Source organism: Berghia stephanieae, chromosome 8, assembly GCF_034508935.2.
Source record: "Berghia stephanieae isolate SIO BIC M18660-M18661 chromosome 8, UCSD_Bste_1.3, whole genome shotgun sequence".
Classification (NCBI taxonomy): Eukaryota; Metazoa; Mollusca; class Gastropoda; order Nudibranchia; family Aeolidiidae; genus Berghia; species Berghia stephanieae.
In genome coordinates, this window is record NC_088367.1 from 23,478,746 (window position 1) to 23,485,399 (window position 6,654).

The window sequence follows — 6,654 nt, forward strand, 5'->3', positions numbered from 1 at the left end:
CGTATATAACGTGCCACATCTACTACTACTACTACTACTACTACTACTACTACTACTACTACTACTACTACTACTACTACTACTACTACTACTACTACTACTACTACTACATATTTCTTTAAGTTGAAAACAGTAATACTATCTGTCGAGTTGCCAGGAACATAACCCATCTATAACAGAGTGAAAGGCGACTTCTGTATCTGGGGAAAACTACTTTATCTCTCTTTTTCTTTACCTATTATTATTATTATTACTATTATTATTATTATTATTATTATTATTATTATTATTATTATTATTATTATTATTATTATTATTATTATTTCTATTATTATTATTATTATTATTATTATTATTATTATTATTATTATTATTATTATTATCATCATCATCATCATCATCATTATTATCAAATAATGGCGGACTTCCGTGATTGGAGTCCATTGCACATACTATAAATCTAAAGGTGGATTTGTGTGCGTTTATTCGACTTGTTAGTGATGTAATTTATGTTAGATCATAATATTATGATGGCATGTTCTTTGGAACAAATGGTGTTTTTTCGACGAAGGAATGAAAAGAATAGATAGTATTCCCGTAGAGACGCTCAATGCTGATGAGTGACCAATTATCGATATATCTATTTCACCAGTGTTTACATTAAAACCGGAACTGAACACACAAGTCTATTTTGCTGTATGGAAAACCATAAATAATAATGTGAAGTTGAATATAAGCTTCAATTTAATTACAAAAACAGATCGAATGAACGTTTCGGGTTTCCCCTTTATCAACAAAACAGGATGAATGAAACACCACAGATGAATGAGATGATGTGGTAGTGGCGTAGTTAAGATGAAAAATGATGAATGGAAAACCGAAAATCATCGCAAATAAAGATTGCGTCATTCATTGTGCGTGGATTATCGTCTAATATTAAGACTACAAATCTTATCAAGGATTTAGAGAAATACAATCTCAATATCGTATGCCTTCAAGAAACGAAACGATCCGAAACAGACCGGATCATTGAAATTGAAGGGAATCGACTAATAACCTTTCCACACGAAAACAGACAGAAAAAAACATAAGAAAACCTCATAAACAAACATAGAAAAGATGTCACACTGGTGGGGGATTTTAATTAAAAAATAGGCCAGGAATCAGGTGAATGCTGTTTAGGCAACTATTCCAAAGGCAAAAGAAATGATAATGGTCAGCGCCTAATTGATTTTTGCACAGAAAACCGAATGTTTATTGCCAATTCTGTATTCAAGCATCCATCTAGACATATAACCACATGGGAAGGATCAATGAAAGTGGATGACAATATCGTAAAGATTTATAGCCAAATTGACTATGATATTGTCCCAGAACGTTACAAAAAAAACATATGAACGTAAACACTGATCACAGACTGTTAGTAATTACTTTCAAGCAGTCAGTTAGTAAAATAAGATTTTTTAAACCTAAACCAAAACCAGCAACAGATTTTACTAGCCGAACAGATGAAGATATACTTAATGCATTCGAAAACAAATTGACAAACAAACTTGAGCTTATACATATCAATGCGGAAACAGACCCTGCCCTACAACACCAGAAATTGATCGACACTAACATTTCAGTCAGAGACGAAACTCTTCCAAAGACAACGAATTTCAAAAGGAGTTCCTATCCAATCCTCCAACAACTTTCAGAAGAACAAAAGCAACTTAGACCCAACATTAACAGATGCCATGACGAAGAACTAAAACGAGAACGGAAAACACAGAGAAATCAAGTGATTCATAAAATCAAAGCACAATCTATTGTCAATTATAAAAGCAAAATCGACAATATGGCAATGGAAATAGAAACAGCCACAGACAACAGAAAATATTCAAATCTGTTAAAAACATTAAACAGAAAGAAAAAAGTCGTCTTATAATATATCATGATGAGGGTAAAGTAATCTGTGATGACAAATAGTTGAAAGAGTTCAAAACTTCTGCGAGAATAAGTACAAAGGGGACCAACAGATAGAACCATTCGAATACCGTGAATCAAGACTGGAAGAACCAATAACCAATCTTGATTTTAGAGCAGCTATTTACCAACTTAACAATCATAAGGCCCCGGGAATTGACACCATCAAAGCAGAGGAGCTAAAATGACTAACTGAACCACACTTGGTCGCCATTGCTAATATGTTTAATGGAATGTTCGAACATAAAGCACATATTGATCTCGGCTCCGGTAAACTAATTTTGTTGAATACGCCAAACAAGAAAAAAGGACCACTAGAAAATCTGAGACCAATTGTTCTTCTTTCAACACTTAGAAATCTGCTCAGCGTATTAACACTCAACAGAATAAGATCAAAGATGGAGGAATATCTGTCACCGACACAGAGCGGATTCAGAAAATATAGGAGTACCAGTGGCATTGTATGGGCTCATATGTGGTTAAAAGCTAGAACTAAAAAATACAAAGAAGAGTTCATTATATTGGGAATTGACATGAGCTCTGCATTTGATACAATCTGCAGAACAAAACTTTTGAAGGTAATAAATTCATTTTTCGAAAAAGATCATATACGACTAATAAGATCACTGCTGGCAAACACAATACTTACGTTTACATCTGGTGTGGAAACTGTTTCACTATTAACATCTCGGGGAACTCCCCAAAGAGACAGTCTGGGCCCAATCCTTTTTACCGTATAGTTGGAAGCAGCACTAAACGAATAAAAAAAAACAACTCCCGATTCCTCAAATCCTTACCCACGAACTGATTTACGCAGACGATGTTGATATCATATTTGATACAGCAGACCTGGCGAAGCGGCACATACCAATAATATCAAATACTCTGCGATAGTGGAACCTAAAGGTCAACGAATCCAAAACAGAAATTACAGTGGTTAACAAAAAACAAGCGGAATGGAAAAGTGTAAGAAAACTGGGAAACTTCATTAATGAGAATGAAGACATCAGACGGAGAAAAATGCTTGCTCAAACTGCATTCAGAGAACTACACAACGTTTGGAACAGGACGAACATCATTAATGAAAATAAAAGAATACGCCTTTACGAAGCGCTAGTGCTGCCAATCTTTATGTACAACTGTGGTACGTGGGGTCTTACAAAAAAGAATTAGGACACCCTTCATCGCAAACAATTAAGACGAGTTATTGGGGAACATTGGCCAGACAAAATCAGTTATGAGGATGTATGTATGACAGATGCAAAGTACAACCAGTCAGTAAGCGTATTAAAAACAAAAAACAAAGATGGAAACTGTTCGGACACATGCTCCGACGAGATGTAAATATTCCAGCATAAACCGCAATGGATGATTACTTCAAACAAGGAGCCAAATACAGAGGGCGTACACCAACTTCACTTTCAACAACATTGAATCAAGATCTCAAAAAATATCAAATGCATTTAGAAACAACAACCGAAGAACTGATTTCAACAACACAAGGAAACATCCAACTGCTTCAGCAATATAACACACATGATGGCATTCTAAAGCTAAGAACACTTGCACTAGACAGAGATTTATGGAGACAAATTACTAACTGAATAATAAACAGACTGACAAACTCGAAGTGACGCACACATAGAGACTGCGCAACCTCATTCATTCATTCATTCATTCATTCATTCATTCGTTATTATTATTATTATTATTATTATTATTATTATTATTATTATTATTATTATTATTATTATTATTATTATTATTATTATTATTATTATTATTATCATTATTATTATTATTATTATTATTATTATTATTATTATTATTATTATTATTATTATTATTATTATTATTATTATGATTATGATTATTATTATTATTATGATTATTATTATTATTATTATTATTATTATTATTATTATTATTATTATTATTATTATTATTATTATTATTATTATTATTATTATTATTGTTGTTGTTATTATTATTTATTTATTTTTTTATTTTTTAAAAAATTATTTATTTATTTATTTATTTATTAAAATTATTATTATTATTAATATCATTAAAATTATTACAACTGTGACTGTAAATTGTAAACGTGATGCAAAGGATAGTATTTGTGTGGGTTTTTCCCCTTCGATTATTATAATAATATATGTAAAAGCATACCGTTACAGTATTTGCGCCCATTTTTTTCTTTTCTTTTTTAAAAACTATGTATAACATCAAATAAATTCCGAGTGTTTTGTTCCATCTCAGACAAAAATATAAAAATATTTCCAACTCAAACACCTTTTCGATATTTCAATTTCAGAATATTAATCAGAAAAAAAACCCAAGCAAAACAAACCAAAAACCAAAAACCAAACAAAAACAAAATAATACACCCCCCACACACACACACACGTATACACACACACACTTACACATACACAAAAATAATAAGTAAACAACAACAACAACAACAAAAACATCCTTCAGATGTCACTCACATTCTGTGGCATGATTTAATCTTTTGGGAACAATATGGATGGCATATCATGGTTAAGATCCAATCTGCTGTCACTGATCAATCACGTGATCAGATATCATCTATCATACTCGAATGAATATCGCATCTTATGAACGGAGAGAGAAATATCGTTCTAAAAGGTTAAAACAATCAATAAACGGTAAATAATCATTCTTTAAATGACAAGAATTTGAGTGTGAGACAAAATTAATTGGGCTTTTTCTCTCCATTTCTCTTTTTATCTCATTGTTATTGTTATTGCAACTGCTATTGTAAATTGTAAACGTCTAGCAAACTATAGTTGCTCTTTTTTAATGTATTTTATTTATTTATGTATTTTTTTGTTTAGTTTTGTTTGTTTGCTTGTTTTTTTTGTTGTTGTTTTTTTTTTGTGTGTTTTTTTCCCTCTCATACTGTAAAAAAAAAAAAGAACAACCACCCCCCACCAAAAAAAAAAAAAGAAAAAAAAAAAAAGAAAAAAAACACAAAAAAAAAAACGAGGGCATTTATGTAGAGCACTCACCACTATACGTGCTCAAAGCGTTCTACTAGGGGTCTCTAGCAGCTCTTAATATGTAGGACGTGGAATGACTGAAGCCTTTTATGCAATATTACATTTTTTTCGGACTGAGACAGCGTTGTAAACAGCCACACACTCATTTTACACGTGAGTAGGGCGAGAAAATGTGTTCAGTAAAGAGCCCTTTTTGAAGGACTCAACATGGTGCCGCTGAAAGCGGGACATCGCAAGGATGGCTGTTTCAATCAAATAATTTTCCACACATAGGGGACAGCGTGGCTTAGCGGTACGGTCTTTGCTTCGTACTCAAAAGATACCGAGTTCGATCACCTGCCGCTGCCTCTGTTTGGCCTCGAGTCACCTCGCCCTAGCTCAATTTTGGCACTGCACTGCGGCTGACACCTGGTTTATTCCAGTCTTCCCCTGGAATAGACCTTAGGGACAAATGTCCCCTATAGGATGAATAAAGGGATTTTATTTTTAATAGCATCAATTGTAACACCTCTTACTGCAACCATGAGAAAAGAAGAGTCCGCCATAGTCCCACAAATCGTAATCCAAAAGTCGTCATTCAGAGCAATCAGGCCCTTGGATCCGGAGTTTATCCCGGTTTCTGTAACGTGAAACGGACAATAGCAATTGCTTACTTCCATTTGAATTGGATGCTAGTCTGTCGCAAAGTACTTTCCGACAGATATAAAAGGTGGCAAAATAAAAACTCGAACTTAATATGTGATCTTTCGCCTAAATCTAAAGCTTTGTCAATGTCGGCAGGATGAAAAAATCAAAAACAGAAAGAAGTAAAAATCTACCAATAATGATGCCATTCCTACTCCCCTCCTCCTCTCTCTCTCCCCCCCCCCCCCCCCCCCCCCCCCCCCCCTCATCTCCCCTTCCCACCCAACCTCTCATTTTCCCGTGATTGAGTATGCAGATTTACCGGACCTAATAATAGTGACAAATTCAAAGAGTTCTATCCGGTTGTTTGAACCCCATGGAATCAATCTTAGTTATGTCAATATGTCGGTTTTATTTCACTGTTGAAGGAGTTGAAAAGCATTTTTGGCGTGATCTCAGCGGACTCCCTTCTAGGTACCACAATAAATACAGACACGTTAAGATAATTTGTCATCTCTGTGACATACGATGGCGGTCCCGATAGCTCAATTGGTAGAGCACTCGCTGTACAAGCAATTGGACCTAGATCGATCCCAGATGCAGTCGAAAGTTTTTTCTGACCCCCCGTCCACCCAGTAGTGATTGGGTAGCGGAATCTGTTATATCTGGCGGAAATTACTTTGCGATCGACTAGCGTCCAACCCTGATGGTAGCAAGCAATTGCTATTGTCCGTTTCACGACGCAGAAACCGGGATAAACTCCTGCTAGATGGGTCTCTTTTCTCCTATCTCAAATAAATCAAATAGGTAGGATTCATGGTTGGAGAGAGAGAGAGAGAGAGAGAGAGAGAGAGAGAGAGAGAGAGAGAGAGAGAGAGAGAGATAGGTATGATTCATGGTTGAGAGAGAGAGAGAGAGAGAGAGATAGAAAGAGAGAGAGAGAGAGAGAGAGAGAGAGAGAGAGAGAGAGAGAGAGAGAGAATGAGAGAAAGAGGTGGGTTCCAATTGCATTGTAAAAAGTTAAAATACA